The sequence below is a fragment of the Manis javanica genome, chromosome 2 (assembly GCF_040802235.1).
Source record: "Manis javanica isolate MJ-LG chromosome 2, MJ_LKY, whole genome shotgun sequence".
Taxonomy (NCBI): Eukaryota; Metazoa; Chordata; class Mammalia; order Pholidota; family Manidae; genus Manis; species Manis javanica.
This window is the reverse complement of record NC_133157.1, coordinates 31,603,491-31,619,735: the sequence shown is the minus strand read 5'-3', so window position 1 is coordinate 31,619,735 and position 16,245 is coordinate 31,603,491. Positions and strand designations below refer to the sequence as shown.

Below are 16,245 nucleotides of genomic sequence, written 5' to 3'. Positions count from 1 at the left end.
CTGGAAGGTTCTCCCCCACGGCTGGTGGGTGCCTGGATATGAAAGCTCATGACACAGTTAACCTGCGGGGCATCACAGTCAGCCCCAGAGCCTGCCCACAGGTGGGGAGGACAGGATTTTCTGTCTTCTGGTCTCAGCGCATCCCCATCCCATGTCCTCTGTGTGGGTTTCACTCTGCCGTTTATTAATCACCCTGTTGTTGCCATGGCTGGCTCCCCCACTGCTGGGGCATATGAGAGGGCCAGAACCTGCCTGAGCCATGTCTCCCGGGCCTGGCACTGAACTAGAGCTTTGAACATGAGACCACCCACACCCCCAGTGCAGGAAAACACAACCGAACACCCAAATCCCAGCTAGGAAGGGCAGTGCTGAGAGGCTGGCGAGGCTGGACAGCTCCCGCTTCTATCTGCTGAGCAAAGTACATCCTCCCAGGCACTATTTCTAGACAACTTCAATGCTCCTACAGTGTCAACCACCTCCTGTAAGCAGGAACCCGGAATCCTGATCTGCACCCCCACTGCACCCCTCATACTGCACATCTCTACCCCGTCAGTGTCCCAGAAAGCAGACTGCAGATGCAACTGGGTAAGAGACTGGCTATAGATTCCAACCCTGAGAAACTACTTTCTCTCTGTAAGCCTTCCATATAGGTATGGTGCTCAGCAGGTGTGCTCAGTTCATGGAAGAGCTTGGTAAATGTCAGCCATCACCATTTATTAGTATTGATATTTGCATTTGTAGTAGTATTAATGTTCCCCTGTGCAGGTTCCCCAGGCCAGAAAATTGGGAGCCATCCTAGACTCCAGCTTTGCATGACTCCTTGTACCCAGCTATTCTCAAGCCGAAAGCTCTACTCGCTGAGCGTCTGCAGAACTGTGCCAGCCTCTCTGTCCTGAAAGGCACCTGCTCCTGTTTGGCCTCATCATTTCCCCCTGGACCGCAAGCAGATTCCCCTGCTCCCAGGTCTGCTCCCTCCCCTCGGCTGCTCCTATTCCTTCCAGAGTGATCTCCCTAAATGAAGAGCTGATCACATCACTCCCTGCTCATGTTTCTGTGGCCTCCAGGGCCAAAGGCACTTAGGTTCCAAGTCCTTCTCCTGCCTCACAAGGCTCCCGGAGCTGCCCCACATGTGGCTGGCTGGCCTCACCTCTCCCTGCCTCTCCTCCCTCAGGCTGGCTGTCCAGGGCAGTGGGTGTCAGAGCCTCCCTGCTCCCCAGCTGCCCAAGAGAATGTGATTTCCAGTACACACCATCACAAAACCATCCAGCTACAGGGAAGGCTCCAGGCTGGGCTGCTGAGTTGGTTTCAGAAAGATTTTACTTGAACAACGGCTCTTTCTAAAAGAGCTCCGGAAGTACTCTTTACACTAATAACATAATACAAACAAACCTGCTGAAGCACTTATGAATAATTCACCATTGTAATTCAATGGGGGTCGGGGGATGGAGGCGAGAGAACTGAATCTCTCATAGGGAAACTTGATTTCTCTCTCTCTCTTTTGTTTTTTTTAGCACCTGCACATTCTCTACCTTCCTTAAACACTCCTAAAATCCACAAAGTGGGGGACCCAGTTTATATTGGAGCGTCCCAGATGCTACAGTTAGAGCAAGCCTGGCCCTGGGTGCAGCCAGACGGCCTGCTCATGTTTCTGTGGCCTCCAGGGCCAAAGGCACTTAGGTTCCAAGTCCTTCTCCTGCCTCACAAGGCTCCCGGAGCTGCCCCACACGTGGCTGGCTGGCCTCACCTCTCCCTGCCTCTCCTCCCTCAGGCTGGCTGTCCTCTAAGTGCAGTGAACCCTTTGCTACCAGCCTCATAAAGCTGAGCCACTGGACAATACAGGTTCTGGAAATTCCAGGACTGAGCACAAGCAAGGGATTACTGCTAGTATTATTGTTATGGCTGCTAATAAGCTTGCTACTAAGTGTGGACTAAGAAAGAAATGGGTAATATGTAAATAAATATCCCTGAGCTCTCTCTGGTCTGTCTCATACAGCATACCTCATTTCATCTGCCAAGAAGTTCCCTGTTTCAGGAAGATAAACAAGATCCCCGAAGGCTGTAAATAATTCTTCCAGCAACTTCCTTCTTGCCTGCTGCAACCAAAATCCAAGTGGACCTTCTCAAGTAAGTAATTTGGACTGGAACAACTTTTCCACTGTGTTTCCTCAATAACCAACATTCATTCATGCTGCAGAGAAGAGGAATTTAATATTTCTAATTACTTTTTAGGGAGTAGTTTACTACTGGAAATTTTGTAATTGATTTTTCACCCAGTTTCCCCTTGATTGGTATTCTCTCAAGACCCTAACTGAGCCTTCCAACTACAGTTCTTTTCCTCGTCTTCATATTCCTGCTGAGTGTTTGCTTTTTTGGTCCTCCCTCAAGGGCAAAGATCACGTCTGCGATGTTTGGATCCTAGCCCTGTGCCAGGCACATTGGTGGAACTCAGCCAGGGTGCTGGGAACACAGAGCAGCAGAAGAAATGATTTCCCCTCCCCATGCAGTCTCTAACGGCAGCCCAGAAATCCCAAATGGTTCAGGATAAGAAACTGGCCCAAAGCTGATTAATTTTGCAAAACAGACCTTTTGAGGTAGCACACAAGATCTTCAGAAAGAATTTTCTGGGTTTTACTTCTCTCTGAGTGTGTCAGGACAACAACTAGAGCAGGGGTGGAGCAACAGACTCAACTCCAGTTCACTCGACCCCAAGAAACTTCCCAGTGACACATACAAAAATAACATCCTGTTCTGTCCAGGAATACCACCTTGGATTCAGATTCGTGCTCTCCCATTCTGTTCTGTGCATATTTAAGGAGCTCTGCTTGGCTGGCTTTTGACAACTGGAAGCTGGTGCATGGAGGCCCACCCCAAGCACAGGGTGGTGTTTTTCAAAGCCAGCAATGGACAACCTAGTCAGAAACACCTGGTGGCTCACTGAAAAGCTGCATGCCAAGCATGTTCTGGACTGCCAAAGAGGATTCTCTAGGGCTGGTCCATTTTTAAGTAGCTTCCTTGACCATCCAGATGCACACTAAAATTTGAGATGCTGATGCATTTTTCTCCCAAGGATCTTTACTTGACAGCCCTCCCCCTGTTTTCCACCCACCACGCACATTTTTCCACAGGCTTTCCTAAGCCACTATTTGTACAGTACAGGACATCAATGGGCTCTGTGGGAGCCCAAAGGCTACCGACTCTCCAGAGTTTTTAGGGTCTTGCTCTACAGCCCACTGCTCCCCTTACACTTGCTGCAGTTGCCACCAGCCACCCTTTAGGCTCTAGTGCTGCCTCTCGTTCCAGAAGAGCATGTTTTCCAAGCTTCGCTCTCCCATCTGCATCGTGCAGAAGGCTGGACACAGGACAGACCCTGAGAAATTGCTTGTTGATTGCTCAATACTTGGCAACATCTTAAGGACTGGAACTACTCACTGGAAGGTCATTTCTTAAATATTTATTGAATTTATTGTATTTATGGAATGCTAACTGGACATTAGTACTGACCACAACAATGGTGATAATAATGTTAATGATAAGATTCTTTAAAGATGGCCTTTTTCAGTTTACAAAGGTGGGTCACAGTTTTTTGTTGACTGGCCCTGTAACAATGCCAGAACAAACATGGTCATATCCACTTTACAGATGGAAAACCAAAACTCAGAGAGATACAAGTGATTTTCCTGAGGACCTATACATAGTTGGTTATAGGGTTGGTGCTCAATCCATACCTCCTGACTCCCAGCAGTCAATCAATCTTTCATTGATCCAATAAATAAAACTGAGTACCAGCTACATGCCATTCATCACACTGGTGCTGGGGACAGAAAACCCAAAACCAAGGGGTCCCTGCCCACCCTGGTCTCCCGGCCTCATCACTCCAAATGACATGGAGGCCTTGGTCAACAAGGAGAGAAGTCATGTACACAGGAAGGTCACTAGGAATGACAGAACAGGACAGGGCAGGGTGATGAGGCAAATCTGGGGCAGCCTGGCCCGAGCAGGGATGCATGGTATAACAGCCAGATCCTGTCCCCAGGCTGGCACCTAACTGCACCCTGCCAGGACAAGCACAGTTCTTGGCATGAACAGGGGCACTTTCCAAATGGTGGAGCAAAGAGGTCCCAGTGCAAGCCACACTTCTCAGGGCCTTGCTGCCATCCAGGGGCCAGTTACTCTGAGCCTCAGCTTCCTTCTCACCCCAGGGTTTTGGCCCTGCCTGACCTGTAGGGTTACAGTTACCTGCCTTTCAGAGTTGCTGGGATGCCCATACGAATCTGGCTGGGAAACTCCCAGACCCAGCCTGAGGGTCAGCAATCACCACGATTCCTCAGGGGCCCAAAGGTTTTCTGCCTTTCTTAATTTACCTTCCAGGGGCCTAGAGACTGCCACTGCCGTCTGGGGATGTGGCAAGAAGCATCTCTAGGATGTCCTGCCACTTTCAAATCTTCCTTTAACTTGGGCTTCAAGTCATGTGACAGCTGATTAGCCATGAGCCCTGGGCCTGTCCCAGCTCACGTCCATTCCTTCACCTGTCAGTGGGAATCACAGGACCCACCCTCCTAGAGTTGTGTGAGGATCAAATGAGTAAATACATATAAACTGCTTGGAACAATGCCTGGTACATCATAAGCACTATGTGCCTGCTACCATTATTTTTGTTTTATTACCACTTTCCATTTTTAAAAAAGTGCAAACAACAGGCACCAGCAGAGAATTTCTAAAACTGGAACAGAGTCATTCCTTACAAATCCATTGTTCTGTCCTTTCCAGGCTGGTGCCCTGGACATCCTGGAATTTGGCCCCTTCTAGCCCCTCTGTCCCCTGCCTCAGCTCCCTCCAGCACAGTCAATTTGCTACAGTCATTACCTCGCCTTTGCCCTCCCCTGTGCCTCTGCTCCCTACCTTCCCACAATTCTTGTACCTGGAATGCCCTTCCCCTTCCATCCATGTAACTTGAAGCCTACCCCTGTTTCAAATGAAGGTGATGCGGGAACAGCTCTCCCAACTTCTAGCTCGGTGGTTACCCCACGCAACCGAGCAATACCTCCTCCCAGCCACAGCCCAGGTGACGGGCTGAGCCCTAATCCCTAAGCAGGGAGGGGGCAGACCAGGGTTGCAGGACAGGGCTCCAAGGTGGGTGTTTGGCAGTGAGGACAGTGTAGTCCAAGGGATGGTGCCAAGGGCAGGGGGCAGCAGGCTCCTGTTCTACCCCCTCAGGAAGGCGGGCCTGCAGAGAGTGGCCTGTGCTGTGCTGGGCTCCAGGCTCTGTGGGCAGCGCTAGCAGGGCCCTTCAGTCCTATCACTGTGATGTCCTCCCAGCTGCCTGTGTCTGCATGGGCCCCGGGCCCTGGGGCCAGCCCTCAGGGCCAGGAGGCTGGACAGCAGGACTGGTGGTTCTGAAGAAGGCTGGCCACTCAAAGCTGGAGGGCTTTTTCCACATGCTGAAAGGGCAGGGGGACTGTGAGTGGGGTCTTGATACTCAGAATCCCAGACACAGGCTGGACTGAGCAATGAGGAAGAGACAGGCAGGTGTGGACACTTGGGCTGTGGCTTCCCATGTCACAAACCAAGCTCCTATCCTCCCCTCTACCCCAAACCTCTCCCCAGTACCTCATCTCAACGAGAAGAGCCTTCCTCCCATCCATCCAGCATAGGGAGACACTGCAGGCTGCTGGTTAGGAGCAAGGACTCTAGCCAGACTGCCTAGGTTTAAATCCCAGCTCCAACCAATACTTTGTGGTGACATGACAATGAACAAGTCTGACCCCTCTGAACTTCAGTGTCCTCATCTCTAAAGAGGGGATGACAGCAGCACCTATCTCATAGGGTTGCCATGAGGTCTAAGGGAATCAGAACTTCTGAAGCAGTTAGACCACAGTGCCTGGCTCACAGCACTACATATGTGCTAGTTTATGAAGTTGTTGTATGTAAGTACTGTAGGGGGCTACATGGTGGTCTGCAAGGAGATATGTTCACAATCTAAGTCCTGGAACCTATGAATGTTAGTTACCTTATGTGGTAAGGGAAAATATTATCTTATATGGCAAGAAATATGATTAAGTTAAGGATTTTAAGAGAAATGCTTATCTTGAAATACTCAAGGGTGCCCTAAATTTCATGAGTGAGGCAGAAGGAGATTGGACAAATAGAAAGGAAGGAGACGGTGAGACCGTGGAGGCAGAGACTGCAGTGATGTGGACACAAGTCAAGGAATGCCAACAGCCCGTGGGAGCCGGGAGAGGCTCCATCTCCCCTGGAGCCTTCAGAGAGAGGATGGCCCTGCCAACACCTTGAGTTCAGACTTCCGGCTTCCAGAACTATGAAAGGATAGATTTCTGTTGTCCCTAGTATGTGGTGCAACAGTGTCAGGAAAATAATACCGATGCGTCCTTGACTTAACCCTCTCTGTCACCGTCCACTCCTCTCTTCCTCTCAAATCCAGCAGTTCCCCTCCAACTCCTCCATGATCGATGTGGTCCAACCCACCCCGTCCAAGGCTAGCCCTATCTGCGTGCACATCCCACCAGCAGCCACACTGATCTTTCTCAAGCCTCTCCCACACCTGTCCAGGACAAAGATCTCAATGAACATCAAAATCCTGCTCATGGCCTATAGGGCTCTGCACTGTCTGGCTATTGCCAGGCTCCTCTGCCTAGCTTATCCCCTGCTTGCCTTCATGTCCCAGGCTCCAGCCACAGTCTCTCTATGCACCATGTTCCCTCCAACCACAAGAGCAACATACCTACTGTCACCTCCACCCCTCCCTGACCTATATAATTCCTATTTGAGCTTCCAGCGATGAAGGTTGCCATGGATTCCTTCATCACATCTCCAGTTATCCAAGGAATGGATCAGTGGATGGATGGATGGATGGATGTATAGATGAATGAATGAATAATGTGCATAGATTTTGGACATCCCAGATATAGTTAACTGGACAAAGCATGTAAACCCAAGTCATAGGCTAGCTGCTGAACTGTAACCTTGTGGGTCAAGGAACAATGAACTAGCAAGGCAGAGATTTCCTCTCTTGAGAATATGGATTTGGAAATGATAAGAAAATAAAGAAGTACTCTCAGAGCACACATCGCTTCCTCCCCAAACCTGGTCAGGCTCCCCCTTTTCAGACACTTACTGTACCATGTACCTTGCCTTCATGGTTATAGTCATACTCTATCTGTCTCCTATATAGACCCCAAGTTTCATGGCAGTCTTGGACACTGCTGCAAACCTGGTGCACCCAAGGTATTAATGAATGAATGAATGAATGAATGAATGGCAGTTGACCGAGGAGCCATGTGAATCCAGCTCACGATGGAGCTCACAGATGCATCTTTAGGAGAATGGGTCAGAATCAAGGAAGTAGAGAACAGACTTGCTCAGTTTCTGGTTGATCTAAGCCCATCTTCTAGGCTCCATCCAGGCCCTTACCTATGAGGGGTGGGGGGAAATGTGTAGAGTGTCCATGGAGGCAGCTGTGTAGGGCCATCAAATCCCAGGAGCTCAGGCTGCAGAACCTGGAGCTGCTCAGCCTGAAGAAGAGCTCTTTTGGGGCCCAGTCATGGCCTGCACATTCTGATAGGTTCTCAAAGGCAGAGAGCACAAACGTAGTTTGTTTTGTTCCAGAGAGAAAAAAACAGACCTCAGAGGAGGGGTGTGGGGATGGAGGGCTGTGGCAGAGAAGCTTTAAGGGGGCAAATATTAGCTGAAAAAGAACAACTTTTTTAAAAACAGGGTTATTGAGAGATAGGATGAAAAGGTGGCAGGCCAGCCATCCCTGGAGGTGTCCAGGCATTATACGCCCCCCGCGGGAAAGGCATTGAAGGAATTAAAACACTGGAAGGTACCTTCTTACCCTAATAGTGTGAGCTTTTGTTCTGTCAAAATTATGTATATTCTAATGTGGCTGTCACAGCCTCATCTGTTTCCTGAAGATTGTGACAAGCTGTTTTCTGAAGAAAGTAAACATAGGAATCCCAGCCAAGGTGGTATCACAAATTAAATTCACATTTTGAGATCCCCTCCTCTCCACCACATCAAACACATAGCAATGACAGCTGAAATACAAACACAGAAAGTTTAAAGATATACATTACTCAAAAATAAGATAAAATTATCAAAGGAAAAAAAACACAACATAGTAAGTGGAGATGAAACTGCAGGCTTGAAGATGTCTGGGTGCAAAACAGCTAAATGTACTTGGAAGTAAGAATTCTCCAGGACAACAGAGACTCATAGCATCCCTAGAAAAGGCAGGTACAGAGCCACATTCAATAAATGCAAAGGCAGACCAGAGCCAAGTTCACTATTTGAAGCAAAGCAGGTAGGGAACATGCTCCACTACTTATAAGGAAAGTTGGAAGAAAGTTCTACCAACTGCTGCTTGGCACTGCAGGCAACACAAAGCTGTATGCTCAGGGTGGCAAGACAAGGAAGCAGAAAAGAATGAGACTGGATACAAAAATGGCCCTAATTATTCAGCCTTTCTTGCACCCATGGCCTTGGTAATATGACATTGAAGTTCTTTCTATCAGAAAGTAGAATCTACTTTCCCACCTCTTGAATCTGGGCTGGCCTTGTGACTTGATTTGGCCAAAGAATATAATGGAAGTGACAGTAACTGGTTCCAGGTATAGGCCTCAAGAGCTACCAGAAAAAGACAGGTTATAATGCCTCAATCACCAGGTAAACAGCAGACTTCTCATCATCAGCAAGAGATTCAAAAGAAAAAATTCTAAAGGTAAATAACTGTTGCCTAGTATTCTATACCCTGCTGAACTATTATTCAAGTGTGAGAGAAAAACACATATTAAGACATCCAAAATTAAAGAGAGTTGATCATCCTTGACCCAAACCATATGCACTGAGTACAACTTAAAAATGAACCCAGCGAAAGGAGAGCTGAACCCAGAAGGAAGGGGATGCAAAGACATTGGGAAAATTAGTTGGCAAATATGATTATTAACTAAAAAACAAACCTAATAACTAAAAAATGTTTTTAATTAATGGAATCAAAATTCTAGGAAACAATAAAGCAGGTATTTAGTGGATTGCTAGACATTGTTATAATTCTTATCAGATTCAGTGGAGGAGAAAGATACTGCGTAGCTTTAGATTTTAGGAGAAAAAGAAACATAATTTAGAACGTATGCTAAAATGTTAAGGATATACCCACGTCAGCAGAGGGAAAAAAAGGGGCTAGCAGAAGGAACACCCAAAATAAGATGGTAGAAATATGTCAGCAATCACAATAAATATAAACCAATTAAAACCACCTATTAAAAGACAAACAAAAATGAATATAACAAAAACAGGATGCAGAATGTTATGTACAGTATGATGTTTATATAAAGCTTAAAAAATACTATATATTGTTTATGGACATATACATCTATAGTGAAATGTAAAAATAGAGATGGAAAAAATAAAACAGACTTCCAGACGGTTGTTACTTCTGTGGAAGGAAGAAAGGAGGGAAATAGGGATGGGGAAGGGGCAAGAGGTGTCTCTGGCTGCATTGGCAAAGCTTTAGTTCCTTGAAAAAATGAGATCTAGAGGGAAAGTATCCACATTTTTCAAATCTGAATTTTAGGTATAGGCTATAATGTAACTATATTGTTTTTCCTTTCGGTATGTTTGAAATATTTTGCAATATGTTTTAATGTTGGAAGGAAGGAAGAAAGAAAAATGGAATAAAAGAAGGGAGAGAGAGGGAGGGAAGAAGGGAGGAAGGGCTAACCATGGCTTTTGTTTTCTGTTTTCTGATGCTTTGACATCTGGGGCCTTGCTGATCTTGGAGGGACTGCCTCTCCCAGGGTTAGCCAATTTCTAGAAAATAGTACACAACTAGCCTGTGAACCTTTTATATACAAACCAATCCAGAGTCCACACCCCCAACCACTTCATTTTTGGGGCTTTCATTCTCTCTAGCCACCTGTCCTAATCCAACCAGTGCCAGGTACCAGACAACTAATGACAGCCCTAAGCCCCAGAGCCCACTGACGTTATTCAGACTAGACAGACCTAAGGTGCGTACCCTACCTCACCTGATCCTTCCCATGGAAACTGCAATAAAGGCTCGTGTCCACATTTTCCCCTCACTCCCTCTGCTTCCTGACCAACCCCAGGGGTCCTGGGTGGCATGGCAGGCTTCCTGTTTCTAGGGGACTGTGAGAATAAATCCATTCCTTCATGAGTCATTTCCATGTCTGCATGCCTTATTACACCTGATTAAAACAAATCCAGGGAACCCTAGAAACAGGAAGAAGAAGGAAGGAAGGGACGAGAGAGGGAAGGAGGAGGGAGGGAAGGAAGATCAGCCCTACAGAACTTGACCAGGAATTGCAACCTCAGACTCAATTCATCCAGGGGCTGGCTCTTTTCAACACAGATCTCAGGGACTTTTATTGCCCAGATAGACACTCTGGGGTAAATAAACTTCTCTGCCTTTGCATATGTTGTTCTCCTGGCCCAGAACAGCTTTTCTGCCCTGCAGCCTTTTCTGTCCAAATCCCTCTCCTTCTAAGCTCAACTGGCGCACCTCTTCCTGATCCCTCCGCAGACCGAGCTGCTCCTGGGGGTGGGGGGGTGTCTCAGTTCAGCCTGAGGCCGGCTGATCCACCCCAGCCCCTCACTTGCTGGCTCCTGAGGCAGGGATGCTGTCCCATTCACTGCAGCACCCCCAGCCCCAGCAGGGGCCCACACCAGACACCAGACCGCACCATTCACATCCATGCAGATGGCCTGGGGGACAGCTGCAGCCCTCAGGGGCAAGGAGAGCCGCTCTTGCGTGAGAATTACTGAAGAAATGAGGAAGACTGACAAGCCCATCATGCAGCAACAGTCAGTGTCCCCAGAGGAGCCATGAGGCAGCACTGACTTCCATGGAAATGAATTTCTAGATCATTTGAGTGTGTATCTCTAAATGCCCGAACTTTCAATACTTTTTTGATAGACTCATTTTTAAAATGCCATACACATTTAGACATATGTGCAGGTTTTAAACATGTTCTTATTGTTTACAATTCTTTCTTATCCCCCAGGAAAGTTTTCTTTTTAACTGCTAAGGTAACAGATGCTTATAGAAAATTCCAACAATACAGTGACACATCAAATAGGAAATGCAGGGTCTTCCCCACTCGCCTTCCCTCCAATCTCACCCTCCAGGAATAATCACTGTCGACACCCTGCTCTCCTACACAACAGGGCTGTACACAGCCCGGATCCTTTCTTCCAGACCACTCTGTGTGCGAGGTGCTTTCACCCGGGTTTAATTTAACCCTCTAAATGTTTCTGTGAGAGAGGCGTGATGATTGCTCCCAGAATAAGAGCCGTGGTCAGGAATGTGATTCCAGAGACTGGCTGCCTGGCTTTCCGTCCTACTCCTGCCATTTATGAGCTCTGTGGGCTCGGGCAGTTTGACATATGTTCTGTGCTTCAGGTTCTTACTGCCAATAAACAGTGCATACTTCATAGTAAGTTGTAAGAATTAGATACACTAACACAGGTAAAGAGCTAAGAACACTGCCCAACACACAGAAACCCCATAAATTACTATTTCCAACTTACAGATAAGGAAACCAAGGCTCAGACATATTAAGGACAAATGCAAAAGATTATTGTGAAATCAGGAGGGGGCCTGCCAGGAGTGCAGGAAGTCCCTTGAAGGCACCGGGTGCAGGGCGTTACTCTGCTCTACAACTTAATTTCCCCAAATGCCTATTTAATCCTTATGTCCCCACCTGACATTTTTTTCCACTTCACCCTCTGAGTCAGGTGGTGAGCTGTCACTTCCTGCTGCTAGCTCCCTGCCTCCACCAGCCCACTATCCACTGCCAGATGGTTGACTTGCTGTAGACTGGAAACCAAATATTAATGCCACTGGTGAGAACAGTGTGGCAAACAAGTATGACTGGGAATGGAGTGAAGCCCTAAGTGGAGCTCCCATTCATAAACTTCACAAGTCTTAATAAAAGTTGTCTTTTCCAGTTGTTCAGAGACCTGCAGATTCCAGGCTGGGTTCTGGATAAGTGAGGTGGCAGGTCCCTGCCCTCTGGATAAGGGAGGTATTAATGTATGAACACACTTTCCATATTTTTAAACGGAAGTTTCTGATGTTGGCATTTTAAAATTTCCTGCTCTCAAAATGCAGAGACATACATCAGAGTCCTTCTAACAGAATATTTCACTTCAAATATCTGCATTTTGGACTTCCCCAGGCACTGTATGTCACGTCAATTCCAGCCACTCTTCATTCACATTCTGAAAGCGTAAAGGAGACCTAGACTCATCAAGTAGAGCTGAGTGCATTTAAACAACTTCCCAAGTCACCACAATAAATCCTTTTTATGATGGATGGTCGCAAGTTCTCGGACGTGTGTGTCTGCATATTAAACTATTCTGCAAAGGAGAGATTCTCAAGATGGCAGCATGAGTAGGGTGGTGGAAATCTCCCAAAACCACATATATTTTGAAAATACAGTGACTACAACTATTCCTAAAAGAGTGACCAGAAGATACAGTACAAGAGCCAGGCTACATCTGCAAGAGCCCAACATCTCACAGAAAAGGGTAGGATACAAAGCCATGACCTGGCGGGACCTGAACACTCCCCCTACCCCAGCTCACTGGCGGAAGGAAGGGAATCAGAGTGGGGAGGGAGTGGAAGCATAGGACTGCTAAATAACCAGCCTTGGTGGTCTGCCGCCAGAGCACAGACACACATTGCATGGTGCAATGGATATTGGAGGAGCGGAAAAGCAAGGTCTGAGATTGAGACTGCAAACAGGTTCCCACAGCCAGCTGCCCTGGGACAAAAGAGAAGCAGGCGCTTTAAAAGTCTTAAAGGGACAAGGGTTTAACAGGTGGACAAAATCGTCCTGGCACAGTCAGCCCAGCAGGCTGGGAACTTTAAGGAACTTCAGGCACCCTATCCCCCTGGGTGGCAATGCAGCTCCAAAGCCCCTTGCAGCAATAAGAAGCCTACCATTCCCGCCCCCCTGCTGGCACTTGAAGCAAACCAGCTGACCCACCATTGCTGTGAAACATCCAGGGAACAGCCCCGCCTACAGCAACCACACAGCTCAGCACAGAGGCTTCTCCCTGTGTGCAGCTAAATGGCCCAGACCCAGAGGTTGCTCCCTGTGTGCAGTTGACTGGCACAGACAGCGGAGACCAGCAAAGAGTCTGGGAAGCACAAAGGGGCTTTTTTTCTCATGGCAGAACATGTACAGCTCACCTGCGACCCCCGCCAGTGCCCTAGGCCATTCCAAGGGCCGCCCTGAGCACAGCAGCTCAGGGGATTAACCCAAAGGCTGCTCCCTGCATATGGTTGACAGCAGAGGTGGGCGCGGAGACCAGGAGGCACAAAGGGGCTTTGCTCTTGCAGCAGAACATGTGCTGCTGGCCTGCAACCCCTGCCATTGCCCTAGGCCATCTAGAAGGCCACCCCGCCTGTGGCAGCTTAGGGAATTAACCCTGTGTGCAGTTAACTGGTACAGACAGCAGAGACAGGCAAGGTGACCAGCAAGCAGGAAAGGACTTTGTTCTCCAAGCTGACACAGGTGCCACTTGCCGGCAACCACTCCCATCACCATGAAAAGGCAGAAGAACCTTGTTCAGTCCAAAATCCCTCAAACACCAGAGGAGGGGTTGGTGAGACTGAAATCACAAATCTTCGAGAAAAAGAATTCAAAATAAAAGTCATAGGCATGCTGATGGAGCTACAGGGAAATATTCAAGACCTAAGGGATGAATTCAGGAGGGAGATAACAGAAATGAAACAATGGAAGAATTTAAGAGCAGACTGGATGAGGTGGAAGAGACTCAGTTAACAGAATAGAAATCAGAGAACAGGAATACAAAGAGGCTGAGGAGAGAGATAAAAGGATCTCTAGGAATGAAAGAATATTAAGAGAACTGTGTGATGAATCCAAACAGAACAATATTCGCATTATAGGGGTACCAGAAGAAGAAGAGAGAGAAAAAGGGATAGAAAGTGTCTTAAAAGAAATAATTGCTGAAAACTTCCCCAAGCTGGGGAAGGAAATAGTCTCTCAGACCATGGAAGTTCACAAAACTCCCAACACAAGGGACCCAAGGAGACAACACCAAGCCACATAATAATTAAAATGGCAAAGATCAAAGACAAGGACAGAGTATTAAAAGCAGCCAGAGAGAGAGAAAAGATCACCTACAAAGGAAAACCCATCAGGCTATCATCAGACTTCTCAACAGAAACCTTACAGGCCAGAAGGGAATGGCATGATATATTCAATGCAATGAAGCAGAAGGGCCTTGAACCAAGAATACTGTATCCAGCAAGATTATCATTTAAATTTGAAGGAGGGATTAAACAATTTCCAGATAAGCAAAAGTTGAGGAATCCACCTCCCACGAACCATATCTACAATGTATTTTAAAGGGACTGCTCTTGATGGAAGTATGCCTAAGGCTAAATAGCTGTCACCAGAGAAAACGAAACCACAGCAAAGAAAGTGGACCAACCAAATACTAACGAAAGGCAAAATAAAATCAGCAATCCACAAAATCAGTCAAGGGAAACACAAAGGATACAGAATAAAACACCTAACATATAAAGAGTGGAGGAGTAAGAAAAAGAAGGGAGAGAAATAAAGAATCATTAGACTGTGTTTATAATAGCATAATAAGTGAGTTAAGTTAGATGGTTAGATAGTAAAGAAGCTACCCTTGAACCTTTGGTAACCATGAATCCAAAGCCTGCAATGGCAGTAAGTACATATCTATTGATAATCACCCTAAGTGTAAATGGACTGAATGCACCAATCAAAAGACACAGAGTAATAGAATGGATAAAAAAGCAAGACTCATCTAGATGCTGCCTACAAGAGACTCATTTCAAACCCAAATACATACACACGCTAAAAGTGAAGGGATAGAAAAAGACATTTCATACAAACAATAGGGAGAAAAAAGCAGGTGTTGCAGTACTTATTTCAGACAAAAATAGACTTCAAAATAAAGAAAGTAACAAGAGACAAAGAAGGACATTACATAATGATAAAGGGGTCAGTCCAACAAGAGGATATAACCATTATAAATACCTATGCACTGAACACAGGAGCATCGACATATGTAAAACAAATACTAACAAATTTAAGAAGGAAATAGAATACAATGCATTCATTTTAGGAGACTTCAACACACCACTCACTCTAAAGGACAGATCAACCAGACAGAAAATAAGTAAGGACACAGAGGCACTGAACAACACACTAGAACAGATGGACTTAACAGATATCGACAGAACTCTATACCCAAAAGCAACAGGATACACATTCTTCTCAAGTGCACACGGAACATTTTCCTGAATAAACCACATGCTAGTCCACAAAAAGAGCCTCAGTAAATTCAAAAATATTGAAATTGTACCAACCAACTTCTCAGATAACAAAGGTATAAAACTAGAAATAAATTGTACAAAGAAAACAAAAAGGCTCACAAACACATGGAGGCTTAACAACATGCTCCTAAATAATCAATGGATCAATGACTTAATTAAAACAGAGATCAAGCAATATGTGGAGACAAGTGAAAACCTCAGCACAAAGCCCCAACTTCTGTGGGATGCAGCAAAGGCAGTTCTAAGAGGAAAGTATATAGCAATCAGGCGTTTTTAAAGAAGGAAGAACAATCCCAAATGAATAGTCTAAATTCACAATTAATGAAAGTGGAAAAAGAAGAACAAATGAGGCCCAAAGTCAGCAGAAGGAGGGTCATTATAAAGATCAGAGAAGAAGTAAATAAAATTGAGAAGACTAAAACAATAGAAAAAATTAATGAAACCAAGAGCTGGTTCTTTGAGAAAATTAACAAAATAGAGAAACCCCTAGCCAGACTTACTAAGAAAAAAAGAGAATCTACACACATATACAGAATCAGAAATGAGAAAGGAAAAATCATGATGGACACCACAGAAATACAAAGAGTTATTAGAGAATAGTATGAAAATCTATATGCTAACAAACTGGATAACCAAGAAGAAATGGACAACTTCCTAGAAAAATACCCTTCCAAGACTGACCCAGGAAGAAAGAGAAAATCTAAACAGACTATAATTACCAGCAAAGAAATTGAAGCAGTAATCAGAAAACTACCCAAGAACAAAACCCCAGACCAGATGGATTCACTGCTGAATTTTATCAGACATTTAGAGAAGACATAATACCCATTCTCCTTAAAGTTTTCCAAAAGATAGAAGAGGAGGGA

General features: G+C 46.0%; 1 protein-coding gene across 1 annotated transcript in view; it reads right to left on the bottom strand.

Annotated features, from left to right (window-relative positions):
• The window catches only part of GABBR2 (gamma-aminobutyric acid type B receptor subunit 2), a 328,260-nt gene that overhangs the window by 235,674 nt on the left and 76,341 nt on the right, over positions 1-16,245 (bottom strand). The gene's annotated exons all lie outside the window — the stretch shown is intronic.